Source organism: Cyanistes caeruleus, chromosome 3 (assembly GCF_971803275.1).
Source record: "Cyanistes caeruleus chromosome 3, bCyaCae1.hap1.1, whole genome shotgun sequence".
NCBI lineage: Eukaryota > Metazoa > Chordata > Aves > Passeriformes > Paridae > Cyanistes > Cyanistes caeruleus.
Genome location: NC_141703.1, coordinates 71,201,354 through 71,227,624, shown reverse-complemented (window position 1 = coordinate 71,227,624; position 26,271 = coordinate 71,201,354). Strand labels below are relative to the sequence as shown.

At 35.9% G+C, this 26,271-nt stretch overlaps 1 protein-coding gene and 1 long non-coding RNA gene across 2 annotated transcripts in view; both read right to left on the bottom strand.

Annotated features, from left to right (window-relative positions):
* MICU2 (mitochondrial calcium uptake 2) overlaps nucleotides 1-26,271 on the bottom strand; it is a 136,549-nt gene that overhangs the window by 88,667 nt on the left and 21,611 nt on the right. The window lies entirely within an intron of this gene.
* LOC147654233 (uncharacterized) lies at nucleotides 7,158-20,451 on the bottom strand. The gene is made up of 4 exons (XR_015284754.1): nucleotides 16,696-20,451; nucleotides 11,187-11,298; nucleotides 9,595-9,764; nucleotides 7,158-7,549 (listed from the first exon to the last, which is right to left on the bottom strand). It is a non-coding gene; the product is annotated as an uncharacterized LOC147654233 (long non-coding RNA).

The following is a 26,271-nucleotide window of genomic DNA, read 5'->3' as shown; positions in this document are numbered from 1 at the left end:
GGGTTTAACCATGGATGCACTAAATCACATCCCAGTTTTTCTGTTGGGAGCGACATAAAGCAAAATCGTCAAATGACCAATAAACAGTTATTAGTAGATGATAATACAGCATTTTCACAAACTAATGTGCTTCAGCAAACACAGATTAGGGAGGCAAACATTTTTTTACAGTGTAGAGGTTCAAACATTATGGTGAGTATTTGTGTGAGGATGTGTTAAGAGTTGTTCACAAGGACCCAACCTCTGTCTGCCAATACACAACTGAAGTGGTTGTAACAATCTCCTTCACAAATCCCTGAAGAGCACTATAAATGTAATGATCTGAAAGTCCATATAACACTGTCTTAGCCACCTTACTCAGTTAGTTGGTAGTATTGCTAACAGTGGCTTTATGAAATAACTTTGAGGGTGTATGACAAAACAAAGCTCAGAGAAGATCATGTCTTTCAGAAATACTGGCTTGTCCTTGCTATTCCCCTTGCTGCTTCTTGCACTGCTGCTGTGCACACACACAGATGTATGGCTGTTTCAGAAACATCAATGATAAAGAGGCAGGTGCAAACTGAAACTGTAAAATACAGTGTGTCTGTTTGGTCCAGCAAATCCATTTATTTGTAAAATGAAGTATGCTGCAAATAAGCATGACTTCTGCCTCTGAGGAGTGTCTCTTCCAGGAGACCAAAAGTCACCTGCAGTCACTCTATTTTTGACAAGTGAAGGCTACACCAAAAAAGGGTGTCCAAAACACCTCTTTTGCAGCGCAATGGCTCACCACTGCCACAGGGTGTCACAAGTTTAAAAAAGTTTAACAGAATTCAAAATGTTGCATGGGAGGATGCAGGGAGAGTCCAATTACAGCTTAACAGAGGCTATTACTTTGGTTAACAGCATCAGCAGCTGGGAAATTTGTTATAAATTTTAATGATCAACAGCAGCTAGAAGCAGGACTGGGGGCAGTGAAATGACTACACAATAGCTATCCACTTGAATCAGTTAATTCTAAATATAATATTCTAAATGTCTTGCTCCTAAGTCAACCTTTGTGCTTATTTAGTCTGGAAATTGTTACCATTAAAAGTAGTAAGAAATCTTTCTTCAGAATAAGCACAATTTCTTACTTTCAGAGGTCAAAAATAAATGAATAGCTCATTTATTCATCAAATTAGTAATACTTTTGACAGCTATGTTACTTCTGCAAAGGGATCATTATTGGTTTTGATACTGGTCCCTTCTTGGAACAGATACATTTCATTTAGTAGTACAGAAAGCAACAAAATATTGGGGAAAGGATGGTGGGAGAAGGAGGAGATGAAATGTACTAAAATGGGTGAATTTTAACTTGGAAGAAAACACCCCACACACCCAGTTTGGGATTTTCATATATATGTGTGTACACAAACACACACACACACACTCTGTGTGTACTGCCTTTTACGCATGTACATATACACAAACATACAGAGAGCAGGAACATTCAGTACAGGGTATAATTTCATGACTTTTATGTTTAAAGGAAAAGTATGATTACATATCAAATTACTATAGCTTTTCAAGTTTCTTGTGCTCCCAAATCCATGCCAACCCTTCATTACATTTTTCCAAGCAATTCAGTGCGACTGTTTGCTTACATCAAGCTTCACCAACTGTTCTAATGCTTGTGCACAACCACAGCTCCCTACATTTTAGAAAAATATTTAAATGTCAAAGAGGCTGAAAATTGGTTTTAAATTCTTCTATTTTCACTCATTTACTTATTTTGTGTTTAGCTTTGTAAACATTGATGCTTGATGATGACATTTCAGTTGAGAAGTTGTGAGGGCAGCAGTTTATAGGAATACCACACACTTCGCCAGGATTCCATTTCTGCTTTTTAATACTGCAAAGTCAGCCTATTGCTACAGAATATGAAGAGAACATAAGAACTTAAAGCCAAACACCTTCGACCCTGCTTCTCCAACCTAAAAGACTGTTTTTTACTAGACTCAGAATACAGGTACTCAGTAGGCAGATCAGAACATTTAACACATGCAAAACTTTTTAAGTCTTTCCATTTGACAAAAAACTTAAGTCTGGGCTCAGCCCTATGGGCACACATGCTTGCTTAGTTTAACCAGAATTTAAGAAGACTGGGATTAAGCATAATTTGAAGATATCTTTTTCAGAAAAGCTTTTTAGTATGCTTTCTTTGCTGAGCTGTTTTACCACATTTGAAAATTAAGTATAAAAATGATGTGCTGTGTATACACACCGATTGGTCTCTCTCAATGGCAAAGCACAGAGAAATTCCCAGGCCATTTTTGCATTTTCTCCATATTCTCCATTCCAAAGTTAGGTCAGGGAGCATGGTTTCCTGATTTGGCTTTCTGGTTTTTTTATTTGATGGTCAAAATGGCCATAGAACATTCCATTTTGTCCCACCTGCCTTATCCCATTCTTTGCACTAGCTAGTCTCTACTAAATTTTTCTCTTTCATAAACCAGGTGAAGCTAGTATAATTCAGAAAACTCAGATGAAGTCAGTGGATTTATCCTGATTATAGATCGGAGGACCTATTTAATTTTTGTTAATGTATAAAAAATTACAGGCCTGGCTGATTTTAAAGTAGTGCTCTGAGATTACTAAGCACCAGCCTTAGCTACAAGATACATATTTGGACAAGCAGTAATGCTTTCATTTATAAATATATATACACATACAAACACATAGGTACACACTACTAAGGAAAGACAGAAAAATAATTCTAATATTCTTAAAAATTGAAGACATTGTAAACTGACTGAGGATTTTTAAATAAATACTGTAAGCCAATATTTGATTAAAGGGTTTCTACTTACATATTCTACAATTACATTAATGAATTACCATTCTGAATTATAAACTTGTTTCTCATTAACATCAAAAATATATAAGTAAGAATTTCAAGATTTTTGCATAGCTTCAAGCCATAGGTTTTGTCAGCCTATGAGAGCTTTCTGCTGATGAGGCAAGCTACTTCACTCTGCAAAGTTACAACTAAATCCTCTTCCTTTGGTGCAGTTTTGAACAAGCCAGTGATGTTATACTGTGTCAGTTGTGTCACTAAGTTTTTCCTATAAAATACATGACAGTTTACTTCTTTTTTTTTTAATTGTTGTTGTTTAAAATAGATTTAGGACAAGTATTGCACATTCCCGGAACAAGAAAAACTATCATGCAGTAAAACACTTCTACCCTTCACTATCCTAGGACTAAGAAAAGTAACATAATGAAAAAACTCCCTGAATGCCCAGAAATGTACCAAAGCTTTGTGTAACACAGACAGACTTCACATCTCTAATGTCAGAAATGCTGGATCACTGTCTTTTTGTTTTAGTTCTCCAGGAAAATTGAAAAATCATGACAGGAAAATGCTGTAACAAACGCTGCTTGCAGTATGGTCAGAAGATAATAGATTCCCTCCTCCCTAACAATAAATAATCTCTTCCTCCAAATCATAACCTTAATCCAAATACTGGACTGAGAGCCTCCACAAAAAAGGAAGAACAATACAACAATGAATTTCTAATCTCCTAAGGAAACACAACACAACTAAAGAAAGCAAAAAATAGAAAGTCAGTCCATCAAGGTATCACCAGAGGTGGTGGTTCTTCACATTTACAGTGATCTTTCTCCAGATTCTGTAAGGACCTGAAGTTAATGGAACATTAGCAATGGCCTATTAGAAATGAAGTGAAGGGCCTGGTGTCTTGCATGGCCAATGTAAAAGCATCATTTGGGAAAATTTACTTCCTTCAGATTTACACTTCCTAGAGACAGCTTATCTTCTATGATTCTAATTTTTTCTCAACTGTAAGGCTGTAATTTTTTATGCCCATTGAAAAGCTTCTATAATTTGAACCACTTATAGGCAGACATCAGAAGGTATATATTGGACTTTTATTCCTTCCTTCGCTGAGAACTGCCACTTTTCCATGATGAGGAGAATGCAACTACATTATTATAATTTTCTAATTAGCATTATGATATCTAAAGATTTTAATAGTCAAGCTGACACAGGAATGCTCACAGAAAGGAAATAATCAGCACATGAGAAACAGTAATATGACCATAAGTTCTACTTCAAATCAGAAGACAAGCTTTGGCATTCACTTAAAAGGAAAGCATAATAAATCAAAAAGCCCTCTTACTCCATTAGTTCATCTAAACAAAATATGTGAAATTAAGAATGTGTATTAACTGTTCTTTTGAATTCAACATTTATTTCAAACTGGAACAACATCCATGAAACTGCACAAACAATGTAATAATTGTTTACATGATATTTGTAATAGAGAAAGCCAAGGTATTAACAGTCTTTTATGACAGTAAAGATTTCATGAAGTTCCTTTCAAGAACTGTTTTCTTAAAATAAAATAAAAGCATAAATAAGAAAACCTACACAAATAAACCACTGAAGAGATTTCAGCTTCCCACCCCAAAACATTCTTGATGTTGAGTCAGACAACATTTTACAGGGAAGATACAGAGCTTCCCTTTGAGGAAAAAAGGAAAGAATGCCAATAATTAGCCACCCAGGAGGCATTTGTTTCACAATATTTTTGTTACTCCATGGCTTCCATTGTGATAGGATTTGTGAAGATTTACAAGCAGCCTTGGAATATAGCTTCTAATTCAACAATGCTGGCTTGCCATAAGTAACCCTCATTTGTTTGTCAGAAATCATCAAGGTCATTATGTTTTGCTTGACATTTTCAATGGGCACAGAAAAACTCGGATTTTATCTGCAGTACAGTCTGAGAGTTTGAGCTAAAACCAGCAGTTATATAATGATGTTCTCACTTCCATTTAAAGGGACAAATTTATTATTGTTTTAAAAAGCAGAATAGAATACTTACGCTTCATTTAAAACTTGCAGATAAAAGTAACTGAGTAAAACAAGATTTCTGAAAGCTGATTTTAAAAGAAACCTAAATATATAAGCCTAGATGTAAAAATGTCATAAGAATTCACCATGATTCTATCCAAAGACAGTATAAAATGTAAATAATGGAATTACAGAATAGTTGAAATTACAGAGATGAATAGAGGTGCTTTCTTTCTGAAACAATGAAAAACATTTTCTCATAACCAAAACAAATAGAAGATGTTCTGAAAATATTATTATCAGTACATTTTTACAGTATCTAGAATCACAGTTTGGAAACAAAACACTGATATCAAAGCATGAGAAAGCCAAGTTAGAGCTTACTGGAGAAATCACAGAGCAATTTTCATACAAAAGTTTATACTTCCAGAACAGGACAGGATTTTAATTTAAACAAAGAAAACCTAACCGTTTTCTTAATGATCTCAACAGGAAAGGCAGAGACAGAGCAGATAAGACAACCATACCAATCTTGTATATAAAATATTATATATATTAATTATTATATATTTATAATTAAATAATTAGTTAGGTGTTTCCTCATGGCATGCATATTACTGGAACAATGCATAACAGCCATGGGAAGCTTCCCATTTTTTTTCTCAGCAGGTTCCAGTGTGAAAGTGCCAACATACACACACATACACATAGATTGTACATATATTTAAGTGTCTTGATTTTGCTGAATTATCTATATAGTACTCTAATGCTTCAGTAAATGAATGTTCTGAAATAAATCACATTGTGGTTTTGTGCAATTTAATTTCAAATCTTTAATTTTATTTTAAAAATTTAAAATGACAACACATTTTAGAAGAATCCTTCACATAACCCAAAATTCACCATTTTATCTTCTAGATAGTTTCAACTTGCCTGCTTATCTGCTCCAGAACAAGTTTTTTTACTTTTTAAAAAATCAGTGCACTCAAGAGAAACCAAACTATATATCAACTGTAAAATTTCATATCTAGAACTTTAAGAGGATCAAATGAATCCTTACTCAAATCAACTTTTATTGCACTTTCTCTACTACTTCATCTGTAATACCAATACACATGTATAGTTACCGAAAATACAGTAAAAAGCACAAAATTTGAATTTAATTAGTATACATTTAAAATTTTACTCATCAAATCCACAACTATCTGAAGCAACAGAAATGGATTACCAGCAAGTCATAATTGGTAAGTAAGCCACACTTCAGCTCCTGCTAGTCTCTTGAGTACACACCTTCTGTTCTTGGGCCTAAAACAATTAAGGCTTCCCTGGCAACTTCATTCCTTCCAGTGGTCCAGGGGCTGCAGCAGCCTTCATCTAACCAATATGATGTCCTACGCTGGTCTGATTTAGAGCAATCATTATCTTTTGGAGGGAACTGACTTACAACTGCAGTCACTGGCCTAACCAGTAGGCCAAATTCTCCAAGTACCAGTTACAACAAAAGTCATTATTTGAAGCAAAAGTGCCTTAGAGAACACAAATAGCCTGTCATATCCAGATAAAAACATTTCCATCTCAAATAAAGATGTTATTACACTTTAAATAAACATGGGGCTTTGACATCCATCAAATCAATACTGAAAAACTACACTAACAAAAAGAGGCAAAGAACTCCAGAACTAGTACAGGCTCCAAGAGAGAGAGAGAGCCTGTAGAAAGAAAACTTCACCTATCTATAAATCTAACATAATTGCAGTTCAATATTTGAAAAAAGGACAATTTATTGCACTCTTCTAGTTCTGGTCTACATACACTTCTTCCAATCATTATAAAAAAATCTTTGTAAATACACACCTAGATTGGTTTTACAATTATTAAAAATGAAAATTAAATCTCTAAGCAAAGCTACATTTCTGCACACAGGAATTCCAATTCTTCCTTCACCTCAAGGCATCTTCCCAGTTACTAACAAGTAGCAGCACCTCAAAGGAGTCAGGGGACAATGGAAATAATCAGTTTTAATAGAGAACATTACTATAATACTGTGTATAAACCAATTTAGGAAGAAACCATACAAAAATTTCATGGCTGTCAAACTCTTCAGATTTACAAGTTAGCATTTCTTCCAAACACTGGAAATCTTATTAAAGTATACTTCTCAATTTCTACTCCACACTCTCTATTCAGAATTAACTATGCTTTAATTTGAAATCGCTCCACTCAAAAACAAGAAAAAAGTTCTGGTTTACAAACTGGAATTAAAAAGAAATTCCACAAGTTCATTCACCTCAGACTAAAAACTCAGAAGAATGAATTTTCAGATTTTTATTCCCACATTGTGATTTCAGGGAATTGACAGGCAAATGAAATTCTCTACAGCATGATAACTTGGAAGTCCCAAATCATTATTAACCATTCCTCCAAAGCACTCCTTGCTGAGTCTGAGCTGAAGAACTGCAGAGGTATGGTGCCTGGATATGAAGCCAGTGTCTGTGCACTTCTGTCCTGCAAATCACACCATCTCGGCAGAAAGGTGGCAGCTGGCACAACTGGAAGGATCATGGCTTTGCTCACCCCAGAGGAGGTCCAGGAACTGTGTGCCTCATACTCCCACGTCTGTTGGGTGGTGTGGGAGATGGTTCAGGTGAAAACTGAACCTGGCTTAGAAGTCAGAGTGAGAACCTCCATTCTGACAGATCTTGAGATCTAAGAGTTGAGAGTCATGAAAGTTTATAATTAACTGAGGGGAAAGGGTAAGCAAAAGAGGAAAGCAAATAAACATCAGATACACAGAGGGAAATACTGAGCTTAAGTAAGGGTATAATTTAATGGCTACAGACTGTGGGCTTAAGAAAACATCAGCTGTCATCTGGTTAGGAGTGAAAACTGTCAGTGGGACTGAAACTGTGACAATTTTCAACAAGCACCAGCACTTTGAGAATAGCAGTGATTTTGAGCAGATATCTGGGCCCAAGAAACAGATTTAAATCAGTCCTTCCAGGAGAGTTTAACTCACGCTAGCTAAAGAAAAGACAATGCACAGAGCCTTTTGGAGTACGGCTCTATGACTTAAGAGAGAAGTACAGGTTACTTTTCATTCCACTGCAGTTAGAAAATGCCACTTGAAAGCTCCACGTAAAATCCAAAGGTGGATCTCAATGGTGTGGAAAGGAGATAAAGTCTGTAAGTAACTGATCAGCATGGACCACACTTTGAGAACCCTCCCAGAGATCAGCATTTCCTCACTTCTGAGCCTCTAAGAGAAATACTCATTCATGTGTCACATTTACAAGTAAATGTCATGTTTACTTGAAAAGAAAAACCAAATAATGACCAGCACATATTTAAGAGACAGCATGGTTTTACACATAAGGTAGAATAATGTGCAGCTTTGGCACTTGTTGAACCTACACAGTACGCAAGGCTTTCTAAATTTTTCCCAAAATTTGAAGGCTGCAGAAATCCTATGGTGCTTGGAAAAATCAGTTAAAAACCTGTCTACAAGCATCTACTTTTATAACTACTAACTCACAGGACTGTTACTCAATTTCTATCAGAAGTTCTACTCTCATCGTAGCCCGTAGGGGTTTGAAATTCTACTGAATTTCACTTCTTGACAGAAAAGATGAAGTTACTTCAGTAGCATCTTATTCCTATACTGTGACTTTTCACTTAAATCTTCTGAAGATATTTTAAAGTATTGGCAGCATGGGCAGAACTTGAAACACTCTTTGAGGATTTGCACTTATAAAATTTTATTGAAATAATATCCCATGTAGGCGTTCAGAAATTTTAGCCAACCTTTTTAGCTTACCAAAATGTGACCTCTGAAATGAAACACTTACATAACTGGTTTTATAACAACGAGATTATTCCTTTAATAGCAGAAGAAAGTACAGACTTAACAAATCCTTTTCCCCAATATAGCCATAGCAGCTCTAGGGCAAGGCATGACATCAGTGGGAAGAGAGGCATATAACAGGTCAGGAGTGACACTGGAGCGGGAGAAGGGAATCCCTCAGCCTTGAATTAGCACAGACCCCCAGAAAGTGAATTTGCAGCCCCACCAGCCCAAACAGAAGGAAATGTCTGAGTCATCAGAGAGCCCTCCCACGAAGGAGTTTGTCCTTCAGGGCAGAATTAATGAAAAAGATTTCATGAACTGGAAAGACAATTAGGAAGAAAGTGGTATATTTCTGCACTGCAGGACCAGCAAACACCTCTTCAGAATTCAGAAGGATACCCACAAAAGGCAGAGGGCCACCTCATGCCACCAGTGAACACTGCCATTGAACCACACTGCATTTACAGAAATCATCAGAAAATTTCTGAATGCCAGACACAACTTCCAAATTAATTTTTAATTTTCAAATTAAAAAAGAGATGAAAAATTAAAGAAAATATATATTTAGGTCAAGGCAAAAAGGAATCATTCTACCTTTTTTCATTTTGTTTCACAAATTTTTATGTGTAAGAGAACTACAAGCTTCACCAGCTGGATTTGCAGTGCAGAAGCAGCCAATTCTTGCACTGCATTTCATGGACTCACAACAGTAGCCATGTAATGTAGCTCAGTGAAAGCTCTGTGAGGGTAATTCACATCCCATCAAATGAGAGCTGTGAACTTCACATCAGAGATCAAAACCACACATCACTATAAACCTTGCAGTAATTTAATAAAGACCCAGAGAATGCAGCATGTCTAAAAAGAAAGTAATTATTTCTAAATGGGAAAGTTTAAAACCTGATACCTGTACAGAAATGTAGCCTTTAGTAAAATCCGTTGTTTTCTCCCTGAATCAAGACTTTTTCCGTTTCTTTGCAGCATAGAAAGTCGAAGGAAAGAGCTGTTACAAATTTTCACAGTACATGGCAGCAAGAGATGATAGTAAAAGAGGTTTCAGCACTGAAAATTTGATGTCTTGTGTAGAGATACCATAAAACAAAGACAGGAATCAATTAAATTAAATTATTCAATTATCAGCAATTTGTTCTACAACAGTTTAAAATATGGATGAGACAACCAGCTGCTAAACAGAACAACTCATTAAATAATTTAACTGGATTAATTATTTTCTAGTTTTAATGTAATTTACTTGTATGACACATAAGTCTGTCATTTTACCCAAGGTAGAAATTAATTTTGTCATTTGGTTCCAATTTTTCTAAAATTATTACATTGTTTCTAGCTTGAAGTGTTTTATAAACACTCAGCTTATGATTCTTTTTAAGCACTAGGAAAGGCAAACTGGCTATAGTGCTCCCAGAAGGGGATCAGTATGTAGAGTGCAATCAAATACTTATTGAAAAAAAAATCCTAGGGAGGTTTTAAATGGGATGTGCCCACACTGCAATTCTATTATACCGGGACAAGAAAACATAAGACAACCTCTCATTCATCCAGGACAAATAGTGCGCCAAAAGCACAAATTACACCTAATTACAGGGTATAACTCTGTCATCTTTCTTTTTATAACCTAGCCATTTACACACTTTGATTTTTACTTCCATTTGGGTTTATTAACATCAAAGCTTTGTCATCACTTATCTGTTTCTACAGACTTTTTTACCTGAGGCAATAAATAAAAACTTCTTTGCATTTCAGCTTTTCGGATGCAAGGAAGGTTTAGTCTACATTGTTCTTATGATGTTTCATGCTTATTAAACTTTTGTATGTTGTTATAAAGTTTATTGCCCTTGGCATACCAATCTTAAATGTACTATAATTAAAGTGACTCTTGTTGCACATAAATGCATTAGTACTATCCTATGATAAATTTTATTCCTACTGCTAAGGCTTTTTTCAAGTAATTACACTGTCTTGCAAAAAAGTGTAATGGACAATTTAGTCTAATGCATTGTTTAGTTTTTGTCAAACACAAAATGGCAATGAATTTTTAATTAAGCTATATGGGGCTTCTTCTCTATAGCGATTACAGCAAAAAACCCCACACAGATGACCATCCATGAAGAAATGGAGAAAGTTCATCTAGAATGATAAAATAGTCTGGACAATCATGTTGAAGAGATACCTCTCAAAATCAAATCAGAGAAATATGAGGGACAGATGAAAGCTATGATTATACAAACACATATATATTCTTTAAAACTCATCTGAAGATAACAACTGCTAAAATTCAAGTTCCTGCTCATGCATTAATGGGATATTTCAAAACAGATGTCTCTTAAATCAAATATATTATATTTGAATCAAGAGAAGAGTTTATCACTTTCACTGTCCAATATGAATATATAATGATCTCTATAGTCTAGAGCAATCTTTTGATGTTATTTTCAACTGTTCCCCCCTCTCCCCACTACAATGAATAAAAGGTTTCCTCACTTTTCTTCTCAAAGATGAATTCGAGTAGGGTGTTGTGTAAATGTTAACTGCTGATGGTATCTCACTTCAACTTGTATACTTCTGTTCCAGGCAGTCATTCAATCAGAAACTTCTAGAAAAATACATGTTAAAGAAACAATGTTTTTTTAAAAAAAATTTCCACCTTAATCTCAAAAGTGGGGAAATCTATAGCTACACATCTTTAACCAGTTCTTCAAAGTCTAGCAATGACAAAAATTCAATCAAGCCTTCTCATGCAATCTACTTAATTATTTCATTAATTGCAATTCAGAAAGGTTTCTCTAATATCTCCTTTGAGTTCTTCTTGATAGAGTTTCAACTGCTGTTACTTATCAAAGGCCACTATCAACACAAGGAACTATTTATTTCTTCTGCTGATGCCTTAAGTTTTAGCTTTCATATTTTTCTCTAGGTGTGTAGTTTTGAGCTTCATATGAAGTGTTAGTGAGTTCTCTTCACAGAGTAGGTGGGCAAAACAATTCCTTTTCTAGCTTGATACCAAGGACAATTGTTACAAGTTTCAGCCCCAAAAGCATAAACAACAGTGGACTGAAGAGACAAAACAAGGAGGATGTGATTTCATAACCTGAAGCTCTAACTGGACAATTAACCCCAATATGCAGATAGACCAAAACCTATAAAAATGTGAGACCTCGTGAGCAGTTGCCCATTTTGTGACCTTTTTAGCTCCGTCTTAGCCTGGCCAGATTCTTGTAATGCCCAAGGTGTATCCTTTAAGGCCTTTCAATAAATACCTTCTTTGTTCTTAACTCTGTCTAGTCTCTGTCCTAGGTCAGCCTTCCCTAGGCATCACTGCAACAGACTTTTACATATTAAAAAAAACGTACTCTTTTCTCCACTGTCTTTCCTTCCACAGGCTAAATAAATGAAGCATCCTCTAAGAGATTCCTCCTATCTTCTGATCACCTGTCATGCCTCTGTTCAGCCTCAAAGTGGTTCAAGTTTTCCTTGCAATATCTCTCCCCAAGAAGAAGACAATTCCAGCAGAGACTTCAATAAAAGTTTAACTTTGCTCATTTCATTGGCTGCACTTGTACCCGTGCATGCCAGTGCCAGGATTATCTCTTGATACATTGTACTTCTATCAAATGAAAAATCCTATCAAATCCTTTTCTGAAGGACTGCTATGATTTATTAATGGGTAAGCGTCCTGTCTTCTCATCTTCACTGGATTTCATCTACTCATGTGCAGATTATTTTTTCAGTTTTGCAAGATCTTTTTGAAATATGCTCTTGTTCTCCAGTCCTTCTGGAGTTCTGTGTCATCCAAGGAGTGATTCCAGCTAACATTAAATACATCAGGTAAAAAAACAGAAAGGGAGCCAGATCCTTTCTGGCAGGTCTGTAGAAAAATCCTGCCCAATAAACCTTTTCATTTTGAGAGCAATCCATTGACAATAATCAACAGCAATACTAATCCAATTAATTTTGCACTTACTGTACACTAATATCTCCTAAAGCATATTTTTCTCCATTATTTATAAAAATATTACAAAACACAGACTTATGAAGAGCTTTAAAGTAAAAATATATGACAGCTACTGCTTTGTTTCTATTGACAGATTCAACTGTTTTTTCATACAGAAAAATTAAACTAATTTGAGATTATTTATTCTTGGTAAGCCCATGCTAGCAATTGTTCATCTCTTCATTATCTTGCACATAAATAAAAACAGTTTAACATTTTTTTTTTAGGCCATCAGTAGCAGGATAGCTGAACCCTCCCTCCTTGACTCCTCTCCTGCCTTTGACAACTGGTACATTTATCCTTCCCAGTCCTCCAGTATTTAATCCACCCTGCACCATATTTCAGAGATAAGGCTGCTATTAGATATCTTAGGAGGTGATCTGTTAATACAAATAGCAAACGTTGGCAGCACTGTCCCCAGACGAGTTAAAGGATATCGTTTTACCCTCCCTTCTCATATTTCCTATGTAGGCACCAATCGGAAAAAAAAATCTTGAGAAAGGCAACTTGAAAGTCAGAACTTTTCCAAGAAGCAGTCTATTTGCCTCCATACCCTCAAGAAAACCACTTTAAAAATACTGCATTAATTTGAAGTAATCTAAACTTGGTAATCTCCTTGTCTTTTGTCATGCATCTGTATTATTAGTGATTTTTTTCATTTAAGTATCTTCTGGAAATCATAAATTGGTGAGGTAAATCCAATGGGATTACAGCCACCTGCACCACCTTTCCCACTTCAGTTCCAGCACCAGGGAACGTAGCAGGGTCATTTGGATACACACAATTCTGGTAGGAACATATCAATATCTGAACTTCCACTCTGAAGGTGTTAACACATATAGAAACCTTCTGCCTTTTCTATTCTGTTTTATCATACTTTCCTAATCTAAATTTGAGTCAAAACCTTTACTTCCATTTTAATAAACTGTTTCAGCATTATAAATATCTAACACCACCCTTTTCATTACCTTCAGATAGCAGGGTCTTTAATACTTTCCAGAAAGCTTAATTTGCCTGACTTCTAGCATGTCTCACTATACCCTTTCACCTTTTATGTACTAAAGCTCCTGTTGTAGTCTTCTGTTTTTCGAGGTGCTTATTTTCCCTTATGTTTGGAGTCACAGAACAGTTTGAGCTGGACAGGATCTTTTAAAGGTCACCTCCTAGTCCAATTCCCGGGCCATGAGCAGTGACATCTTTAACTACACCAAGTTGCTCAGAGCTCCACCCAACCTGACCTTGATTGAATGTTTCCAGAGATGGGCCATCTACAGACCTCTCCAGGCAGCTTGTTGCCATGTTTCACCACTCTCATTGTAAATAACTTCTTATGTATAAAATAATTCCAACCTTGTCCAGTTTAAAACCATAAGCCCTTGTCCTGTTGCTACAGGCCTTGCTAAAAATGTTTGTTCCCATTACTCTTATAAGCCTCTAAAAGGCTCTCTCAGCCTTCCTGGGAAGCTCCTCCTTTTAGTTTGGTGTTGAAACTCTGATTATTTTCTATGCTTAATAACTGTGCTCCTGTGTTCTTAAACCACTGCATTATTTAATTTTTCAAAGTTTGTACTTGAATTTGAAACTAAATCAAACCAAAACTCCTATACATTTTAAAATGTTATAGTTGTCTTACATTCAAATTTATTTTTACATATATACACCATTAGTCAAGCTTCTACAACATCCACACTGAAGAAGATAGCCTACAAGTAGCATATTCCTTTGAAGGCACAAAGCTACACTGTGAAAAACAATAGCTGCTGCTAAACCCAGGAACACACAGGCTTTGCCACTATTATTAGCACTTGTTTGCCAGTTAATAACTGGGGAAATGATTCTATAGTCAATTTTGCATGAAGCTGGATGGGGAATGCTCACACAGCTTGGCTGCAGGGAGAGCAGCAGCTCTTCACGATGTTGGAAAAAATAATAGAGGTGGTCACATTTTTAGCAAACAGTACAGAAGAGAAACTGCCCATGAAGTCAATTTCACCTACTTACTGCTTTCTTCCATTTGTGTCCTACTCTCATCTCTTCCTTTACAGCTATATCCTCATTTGATTAACTTTTCCCTCCATGGTAAAAATACCAGGAAAAGAAACTTCTATGTCATTATTTCAAACTTTGAACTTCTTCCTTGCTCTTAGTTTATTTAGTTTATATGGGACCTTCTGTCTCAGAATCCAGAAGCAATTTGTCTCAGTCATTTAGCTGGGATACATCAGAGTCATCTTTTTTCAACTGCCTTCCAGTAACTGAAGAGCCCCAAATGTCCATCACTGTCACCAATGACTTCCTGATCATGTTGCATCTTGACCATCCTTCTCTAAGATATAGGACAGAAAATCACCAGAACATCGACACCTGGCTCCAATCATTGTCCACAACTTGCACTAACTTGCCTCACCACTTCAGCAGAAAATTTGCAATGTCATCTGTTGCCACAAAAGGCAACCCAGAGACTTACACCCCCCCCACACAGCACAATGCTTTTCTTTCAGCTTGCATCCACATATATGATTCCCATCCTGCGAAAATCCTATCCCATTATGATTTTAAGTTTTAGAACCTTTTAAGTTTAAGTTCTTTATGTTGCACACTGAAAATTTTTTGGCCAGGAGCTTTCATTTTGATTCAGGGCTTATTATAGGCATTTTTCTAAATATCATAAATTTAATACTTTTGTCATTGGGAATTAAACAAGAAAAATCCTAGAGTATTGCTATCATGTTGCCTTCCCACATGAGTTCATGACACCACAAATACTTAAGCTTAATTTTGGAGCTCACTAAGAAAAAACAAACAAGGCAGTAGATAAGGTTCAAAGATGAGCTACAACAATGATGCAATCTTGTAAAACATATCTAGAGTTGAATCTATTTCTTCGATCTAAAAAGAAGAGAGAACAATTTATTTTAATGCTGTTCTTCCCTAGAAAAATATTAAAATTTCTTTGTTTTGACATGTATAATCTACAGTCCTAACAAGATTAAATAACAAGAAGATGCAAGTTTCAGACTGGGGAGAGAGCATAAACAACAACAGTCAAGTGGTGAACAGAGGATATCTGTAAGGATAGCAATGAAGATGGCTTTCTTAAGCTATATAACAAGCCAGCAAAAAAACTAAGTGTTTAAGATGGAAATATGTACCTTGCTCGTTCATGCCTTGTAAAAATAACTTAAGACAGGTAGCACTGGAAGAGACTATCACTGCAACTGGCTGAGTGTAATGGTTTTAAAGCACTAGCTAAAATTCCTGTAAATCTAAAGGCCAATGCACACTATCTGCCCAGGGCTGGGAGCCTGAAACATCAGGCTTCATTCACATGAGCCCCCTGTCACACATGCCCACACATAGCTGGAACCACACCACGAGTGCCTTAAGCCATGAACTACCTTACCTGGAAGCATGCCTCTCTCCCTCTCACATACAGTGCACAAGAGCTGGTTTTTTGTGACACAATTCACAGTTATCTTATTTTTGAGGACTTAATTACAGTACTCTGTGTCTTTGTGTGTACACGCACAAACACACAAAGAGCTATATGTTAACAGCTGTACTCAGTGTCCTATTAACTGGAAAATAATGCCACTGGTATAAACAACTTAGAAAGTACCTAGTATTAAATGTTTTTTGTGTATGTTTTTTCTCAATATTATTGAAAATTAAAAAACCTAATCTTTAAAAATATCTACCCACTTTCTAATTACCCTTGAAACTGAGCAGCAAAATTTTATGAGAAATAAAAACTCTAGAATAAAGTTCAGAAACTTTATAAGTCATATTGATAGTATGCCTTTGTAACATTTGGCAAAACATCATTAGACTTTTAAGTGGAGTCTATATATATTGCTTTGGCATACATAGGCAAATTGAATTGTTTTTTTCAAAGAAACTAGCAATTTCTTACTCTCAGACAATCTCTGTTTCAGAATATTTCAAACTTAGAGCAGCAACATATCTACAAGCACCATCAAACACACAGAAACCACTAACCTGGGGATCTCCTTATAGAATTAATCTGTACTGTCTTCTCCACTCCACTGTAGGACCAGGCAACTGTGAGAGACTGGCAAGTGAACGGCTCAGACAACCAACCATTTCCGAAAGCGGCAGGTGCTTTGCTGACAATGCCCAAGGTACCAGCCTGGGTGCAGAAGGGGTGCACACCCACCACTGGAGGCTGTATTGTTACATTTCTATAGATAGTAACAGCAATCAAAACAACTACATTTTGAAATTTGCCAAGTACCTTACTCTATCTTAATGTTTTAAGCTTGCACATAGAAGTTTCTTATTGAATCTCCTGAGAATTTTGTTGTTACTGCCTCAAATTGCCCAGAGTAAATCAAACAACCTTCCCCTAAAGCTGCCAAGCAGACTGGGCCACAAGAGCAACGCAGATTTCAACTGGTACAAATCTGCTATAACTTTACATCCTAAACCAGATTTACATGTAATTTTCTCCAAAGATACATATGTTAAAAAGAGAAAATGTACAAGACATTACTTTTCTTGAGTCATTTGTTCACAACTGATGAGGGTCTGGGAAACAACCACAGTTAGAATGACAGACCACATGTAGTTAAAAAGCGTAAAATACTAAATGAAGGCACTAAGATATACTACCTTCTTTGATTTCTAAGAATGGGAGTGCACTCCCCATTAAACTTATCCACTCTAACTTGATTAAACCACTGTCATTGTTGAGAGAGAACTGCTGAAGCACAGAATTAACAACAACAGTTTCAGTTCCAAAAGCTATAAAGCAAGGCAGTAAATCAGACAGTATTAGAAAGGGAAGACAACTGGAAAAAACAGAAGTAATTCAGAACAAAAATATGCCAAAATATGGGAATAGATCTTCAGAAATGTTAGGACAGTTTCTGAGGGAAATTAAAGGAGGAAATTAATTAATTAATTAATTAGATACCTAAAGCAATGCAAGTAATAGGAATAAGTGAATGGTAAGATTCTATACAGATAAAAAAGTAGTATAGAAATGTGTGAACATGAATACACATTTTTTTTCCATAAAATTTGAAACAGATGTTTTACATGACAAATAGAAACCACAATGACAACAAAACATTGTGAGGCAAAAGAAGGATATCAGAAAAAGAGAATTAGGTGGGTGACAGGCATAGTTAAAAAATGAGACCAGAGATGTAAATGTCTGACATTTCCAGGTCATAACACTTACCAGCAATGTTAAGGTTCAGCCAGGTTGTTCAACTCAGATACTTTTGGCAAAAAATGTGCTCCACAGTCGACAGCAGTAAGGACAAGGGAGTTTGAGACACAAAATTTTTAATGCTCCTATAAGGCAGAGCTAATTGCACATTGAGGAAAAAAAAAGGTATCTAACAGCTGAAATTCAATGTATATAAGCTGAATGTAAATTAATGAAGGTGGATGGAGGGACATAATGCATACATAAAGCAGCCAGAAATATTAGCAAAGGAAAGGAAATGCTAAATGATGTGAAAGAAAAAAGAGAAGATGCACTTATGGTCAAAAATAATACAAATAGCTAAACAATATACCCAAGGACAGGTAGAAAATACAATCATTTTGCTTAAGAATAAAGAGTGATACATTATGAAAGTTGTATGCTACCAACTAATCAGGATCCAGAATGGCACACAATTCTCAAACTGACTAGAACTACTGCAGCACAGCCAAGCAGACTTCAAAAGCTAACAAAAAGATCTCCTGGTTGCAACAAAACAATCATTCCAAGACGTAACTGGCTTTGAAAAGTTTCAGGTTTTATTCACCAACAAACTGCAGCATAGCAGCAGCCACCTAACCTTGATATTCAAAGAAATGGTACAAGCAACAGCCTGCCTTTAAATACCACAGACAAAAGAAAAAGAAAAAAAAAATCCAGTCAAATTAAAGGGAAGAAGAAATTGCACAGAATCATGCACGGCCCTAGAGAGGTAAGTTTGAGCATATTTCCTTCCCTTCACAAGTTATGCCTCGGAAAGTGACTGATAATCAGCAAATGCCAGACCAAAGAAAGCCATTCAAAGGGGAAATGAGCAGTGTAAAAAAAAATCCCTCTAAACACAGAAGAGATGCTTTACAAAATGAGAGAAATTATGCATGGGCTAAAACTAAAAGTATTCTGCAAAAATACTAACGTTAGGTACTGAAGTAAGGGCAGGTAAATTTATACATGAGTCTATAAGCAATGATAAATAAGTTCTTTAAGCAGAAAAACTGTTTAAAGGCAGGGATATTTTTTTCTTTAGTATCATGGTTTTCAAGCATACTGGTGACCCTAGCCCCTATGATTTGGGGCTTTTAAATGTAGATGGTTACAAAATGGGAATAAGGGGAAATTCTAGTGGCAAAATATCACTGTCAACATTAAAGAACATTAATTTCTTAAGAGAAAATTGCTCACAGAAACTTACAGAGAAAGACCACTTATTCAACAACATAAATCTATTACTGACATAAGAACTGGCAGACATAAGAACCATTATATCCAACGGAGAAAGCGCAAATCCTAAGACACTCTTAAGAACATATTACCTAAAGTGCAGCACAGTTTGACAGACTAAATCATTACACTCACTGCAGTGTACTCACTGCTGTTCCTTTTCCTAAGAATCCCTCAGGGGCAGTAAGGCAGCAAATCCTGGGCCACATATGCTTTCCAAATAGGATTAGAATTTATAATATATCCTTGTTCACCTGACAACAAAGGAATGATATTTTTTTGCTTCCCTTACAGATGCAGATGTATTATCAAGGCTTTAGCTTAGCTGAGAAAGCTTACTGTTAAGGTTTGGTTCAGCTGACTTTAACAAAGGGCTATCTACGCAAAATGTGCTGTTCTGCAGCTAACTGCAACCCTTCTTGGCTTTGAAATCTCTACCAAATGTAACAATTATTTGAGCATTTCTGCTGAAATTGCAACAGAAATTAAGCACAATACTTCCGGTCATAGAACCTACCAGACTGCTGTTTGGCTAAAGCCAAACTTAAACCTATTGCCTGCTTTTAAAAAGGTAACATGTTGGCTATTGCATTTTTGATATTTATGGCTGGATCCAGAACTGGCAGCTGCTGCCTGCAGCATACAAATGGACAAAGGAACTTTTAAACCATATAAAGAAAGAGAAAAAAAGTTTCAGCACAGCATGTAGTACTCCTGAACTCCATTGCAGCTGTTCACTTGATAAATGCAAGTAAACACAATTCAGATTTTTCTCAAGTTTATCTTCTGCTGAAAGTTTTCAGCAGGACCAAACAGCCATGCTGTGGTGATAAACAAGCTACTGGTTCTGGGCCACTGACATGCTCGTTAAAGCACCACTTCTGCATCCTTTGATTAGTCTACAATTTTGGGATCACAATGCAGACCAACCTCAGGAAATCCGTTTTCTCTACGCTTTTTAAAGAACATGTTACCCTCATCTTGCAAAGGCAATTTCCATTATTTCTTGTTCTAAGAGAACTACTGAAGACAGGGTGAAGAAATGACTGACTAAGCACATTGTTATGTTCATCCAACCTGGATGGAACAAGTATATTCACAAACAGAAAGGAATGCTGCACAAATATCTGCTGCTGCATATTTCTGGAATCAGATGTGCTAGATTTCTAGAAGATTTCTGTATTGACAATTCTATTTATTACAAATAGGATTCATTACAAAAGATAACGTCCTTGTTAAAAAGAAGCTTTTAATTTAACTTTATACCTGTTAATGATAGACTTGAGATACTTTGCTCTATTCAACTGCAAATAATAGAATTTGAATAAAACATTACAGTCCATTTCTAGTTTCCATTCTGACTTCTACCTTAAAGATAAAAAAAGAGACATCTGTCTTGGACACCAAATGCTCAAAACCGAAAGGAGATGGTTCATGACCTAACCAGCTGTAAGAGGCTGTCATTTGATGTTGCAGACACTAAAAATTTTTGCATTTAAGTGAAAACTGGAAATGTCCATCGAAAAGAGAAAAAAACTGCCAAAACCTGAAAGCCAGTAAATCCTGAGTAAAACACAGTTCCTCCTTAGGCTGTCCAACCTTAAATAGCCAGCATACTACAAAAAGTGCCATATACACTCCGTTCTTCCTTGGCTGAACCTGGATGGCTGTTCTCATGTTTTTCTGAGAAAAGAATCACTTCTCAACTGTGAAATTAGAAATATGAGGCAGTTAGCAGAGCAAACTACAAACCCTTGACCAACATGAGTCGCTTTTTAAAATTATTGATAAATAAAATATCTTACAGAGAATTTCAGGTAATATACTTTTCTTAAGAGAAGAAATAACAACAGTGAAACCCATCCTTTTTATTCCAAGTTCAGTAAACGAGGGCTACAGTCTTCTACAACTATCATCAGAGGTTAAGAGAGTTTCCTTAGGAGACTCAGTCCTACAGTACTGAATTCCAACTGAAAAAATATGTTTGACGATAACAGAGGAAATAATACTACCTGTACAAGTTGAGACAGTTCAGAAAACAGCAAGTTTCACTAACAGTCTGAATAAAATTTCTTTCTTAAAGACTAAATATTATGTGATTTTCCACAACAAATAAAGGTAGGGCTTCTGTGTGTTTGACATCTCCAACCTACTTACTGACATCTAATGATATTTTCCATCTCTCCATTTATGCTTACAATTTTGCAAGTCTGGAAGTGCCTGAAAGGAATTGTTTTTACCTACACATATTTTCTGTTAAGATTGTTTTCATATCTGTATTCATAACACTCCTTATAAATCTGTTTTCTGAACAGCTGGAACATTAACACTGAAATAATGACTACCTGTGGATTCCACAATCCTAAAGGTTATTACTTTGCATCGAGACAGATAAGTTGCAAAAAAACCAAACCCAAAAACCACAGAGCCAGATACAGTTCAACACTATTAGACTGTACATCATGAACAACATTCTTACACAAGTTCAGTGGAATGCAAATACGATCTAATTGGAACAGCAACAGCCCAAAACATTTCTAACTTTTTCCAGTAACAATTCCTTTTATTTAGGAAAGAGTGTTAAAAGAATGTTAGAATTACCATGTAAATCAGGTCAAAGTTAGAGAGGCCAAAAATTCAACATTAATTCAACAGCCATAAAATGCTACTGTACACCACCAAGCTTCTTTTTAAATCCATCTAGATCCTCTTTATTTAAATTCATACCCATTGTGTCTTGTAATCACCATTCACTACTGTGAAGCATCTGGCTCTGTCTTCTTGATGACCTCCTCCTGAGCACTGGAAGACTGCTATTAGGTCCTCTTGAAACTGCTTCTTCTCCATGTTTAACAAGTGCAGACACCTCAATCTTTCTTCAGTGAACAAGTGTTTCAGCCCCAAACCACCCTGGAGGCTTTCTACTGAACTTAGTCCAGTTTGTCAATACTTTTCTTGTACTTGGGAGTCTTAGACTGGAAGTATCTTGGACTACATATGTCAAAAAACTGCAAAGTTAAGAGGGACAATCCTTTTCCTTCTCTCAGTATACTACTAATACAACCCAGGATACTTTGCTCTCCTTGCAGCCAGGGCACACTGCTAACTAATGCTCAGGATGCTGTACAGCAAAACCCTCAGATTCTTCTCCCCAGAACTCTCCTCAAGATAGTATTGCTGCAAGGAATTATTTCTTTGTAGGTGTAGAACTTTGCATTTTTAGAATTTTATGAGGTTCCTGTTGTCGCATTTCTCCAGTCTATCTAGGTCTCTCCTAGCAGCAGATCTGTTCCTATAAACTGGTTCTCTCTAATTTAGTGTTGCCTACAAATGTGCCAAGTGAATCCTGTCACCTTGTCTGGTTGATTGGCAAAGATATTAAAAAGACTGGTCCCAGGACAGACTCCTACAGTCCACTTCCACTGGCCTCACTGACCATTACTCTCTGAGGCTGATCCTTTCTTTCACTCATCTGGTCCACCCATCCAGACTGTGGTCCTTAATACGGAGGCAAGAATATTGTGAGAGACAGCACCGAAGGCCTCACAAACATGTGAAGCAAATACCTCCCACTGCTCTTCCCTTATGCACCAAAAAGCCAAGAGGTCTGTACCCACAGCATTCTCCAAGCAGAGAATTAAAAGCAGTACTGTAAACCACGTGAACAAGAGTTAATGTAACTCACTAATGAAATCTGCAGGAATTTTCAAAGCAGAAAAGCAGCTACTCAGAAACCAAAATCTCTCACTGTTAGACAGGCAAACACAACACAACTGTGAGAACTATACCATTTTAGACAGCAAAATTATTCCTTCTGTAAGCTGTCATAAAAATTAGAAACCTCTTTTGATGCAGGAGCACACAGTTCAACATGCCAGTTACATCCTGAATCAAAGAGCCACTAATCACAACTGTAATACACGCATATTAAACCTGTTTGGAATCAATTTTTTTATAAAATTAAATTTCACAGAAGTAAGCTACATAAAAATGAAGAGGCTATTCAAAAGAAGAGCCTCAAAGTGCAAAATTTTACACGAGAGGGATCATTCATAAAAATCACCAAAATGGTTAAACACACACCACTTAGTAAAAACAAGCAAGCAAAAAACAATAAAAACGGTAGAAAAACCAGCTTAATTAAAAACAACACTGCAGAATGTCATTTTAGGTAGAAAAGTGTCTTTTTAAACACGGATGCTGCTCCTTAACAATGAAAACAGATGGAGGGGGAATTCCCATAAACTTTAGTGGGTTAACTAGAAATTGTAAAAAGAAAAAGCAAAGTAAGTTTTAAAGCAAATTTTCTAATGACTTTCTCAGTTCACAATTAAAACCAATTGTTCCAATAACAAGCATGAAGATAAGAAAGAATTACTAATGCAAATATGTAATCGAAACATGAAAGGAGAGCTCAAACAAAAGCACCAATAAAGCTAAGTTGATTTTTTTCTCCCTGATGGTGACTATAGAAGAGCAGATGGAATTTGCCACAAGTCTTTCTCCAAAAGGCTAGAAGAGATAGCCTTTCATGCAATCAGCATAAGTTAATCTAGATAAAACCATTAACAAGTCATCAAGATCAGACAGTGTTCACCCATAATTTCCAGACGGAGTAAAATATTAAACAGTTGATCTAGCAACTGTGGTGTGAAATTTATCCCCTAAAAGTGCTCCATAAGACAGCAACGATACTCATATAGTGTATCATTTAAATAAAAAAATAGCTTTCTGGGAGCAGACAGGGAAGTTTGGTACAGATAAGCCAGGCCTGCACCAAACAAAACAATTTAAACTGTAGCAACACCAGCAAGACTAAGCACATGGATAAATACACGGGAAAACCCAGCAGTTTTTGTAGTGGTAAGTCATTACTGCTAGTAGCAGCTGAAGAACGGAAAAGCAGCTGCGTAAGTGTGATTTCAGTATCAGGACATATCTGAATTTTCAAGAAGTTTGGACAAACTACTTAACAAAAGGTAAGAAACCTCCCAAACAAACTATGCTAACACAAGACAAAAGGGAAGATCCTAACAGAATTAAATATTTAGTTAAAACAATTACAAGCCAAAGTGAAAATAAAGCATTTTTCATATGAGAGATTCTGCCAGTGGAGCTCCTAGAGCCAGTGTGATTCAGTTCATCTAAGGTCTAGAAAGCCAGTTTAAAAAAAAAGTCAAAAGGCTCAATAATTACGCAAAAAATATTTGGCATGATCAAAACCAAATCTGATTAAAAGGTATAAATGACTGAAGGATAAAATTCCATGTAAATTAAAAAGAAAGCACACAGAAAAATAAATTACACATCATCACAGAATAGAATCGTAGAATCACTGGTTGGAAAAAACCTCCAAGATCATCAAGTCCAACTTTTGACTAAATACCACCATGCCTACTAAACTGAGCATATGATGAAGTGCCCCCTTTTTTTTGAACACTACTACAGGGACACTACTTCTCTGGACAGCGTCTACAATGCTTAACCAAACTTTGAGTGAATAAATTTTTCCTGATATAAAACCTGAGTTCTCTTAGCGCAACTCGAGGCCATTCCCCTTCATTCTATCTATCATTCAGTATACGGAAGAAGACCTCCACAAATGGAATGTTTCTTTTCAATTTACTAAGAAGGAAGTTTAACACACAACAAGCCTTAAACACAAGGGACATTTAAGCAGGACCATTTTTTTGTACAGATAACCTGAAAAAAAGTAATTTGAGTACTAATCTTTAATAAAGATACACAAGAAAAAATTACAATTCTAATGAAAACATCATCATCAGGCAGCCAAGTAACTACAGAAATTAAGTGTATTTGCACACTTCTGCTCAAAGTGTAAATCTTTCACATTTTCTATTGCTTATATATTAATATATCTGTAAAACAGTTCTTGCAGTTGGTATATTGATATCTTTATTACTACACAGCAAGGTACCAATCTCTGGCAAAGGCAGGCTTCTAGTAAATAGCTGTCAGCAAGTCTATGCGTGACTGAAGTCAAATTACAGATAGTAAAGGAACAGGTTTTTGAACTTAATGCCAGCAAAATATCATGTATCTAATCCATGAAAGAATTATGACAAGACCCTAAGTCTGCTATTATTTTACTATCCATACCACTTACTTTTCAGTCTGCTCCACAGCTTTGTTTAAGCTTACTAAACAATGGTACTTACCATTGGTAGCTTACCAATAACAGTTTCTACATTTATACAACAGGAAATACTTATATTTTTAAATTATCTATGTATAGTATTATATCTGCAGAATTTATAAATACCTAATGCTACTAGTAAAATGAAATATGCCTTTAGTAACAAGCAATTTGGTTAAGTCCCCCGAAATCTTCACACCTAACTTTTACAGTTACTTATCAAATACAGGTATTTTTTCTCAATAAGAAAAGATTTGAATAACTAGAACTGCTTCCTAAGAGAAAAACTAAGGAAAGCCACTACATTAAAAAAAAACACAGTAGAAGAAACACAACTGACACACCACTCATCCTCCACTCGAATTCCAGAACACAAGTACAATCCCCCTTTAATTTTCTATGCTCATCATAAGGAAGATCTTGCTGACCTCCAAGCACACACAACACAACAGCATCAATGTTTCTGCTTATTTTCTGCAATGACATGCTACACCAATTTTGGCCAGCTTTGCAACAGACCACTTAAAAGCACTGTAATTTTACTCATAGTTAAAATAAAAGAACCTATATATTAATCTTTATTTAAATTACGTAAGCTACTAACAGCTTAAGAAAACAATCTACACGGTTATTGAAAGGTACTGAAAGAGGCATGAGCTACAATGAAAACTAATCTTTTCATAAATTAATTACTACAAAGAAAATAGTTTCTTGTCTTCTAACACAGTAATAGCACAGATACTCATTACAAAGCACCTCACAGATTCCAGTTAAACTCACTGAGTGCTGCTAGGAGAGTGAAGCAGAACAAGTGACTGTAAAAACAACATAGGTTTGGAGATTTTTAAATACACACAAACCTGATAAGAACCACTGTGCTTTGATGCATAATTTTAGAGTGATGTCAGGAAAGTCTGCAATTATTAGTGAATTCATTTGAAAAACCAGGAGACAGAATTTG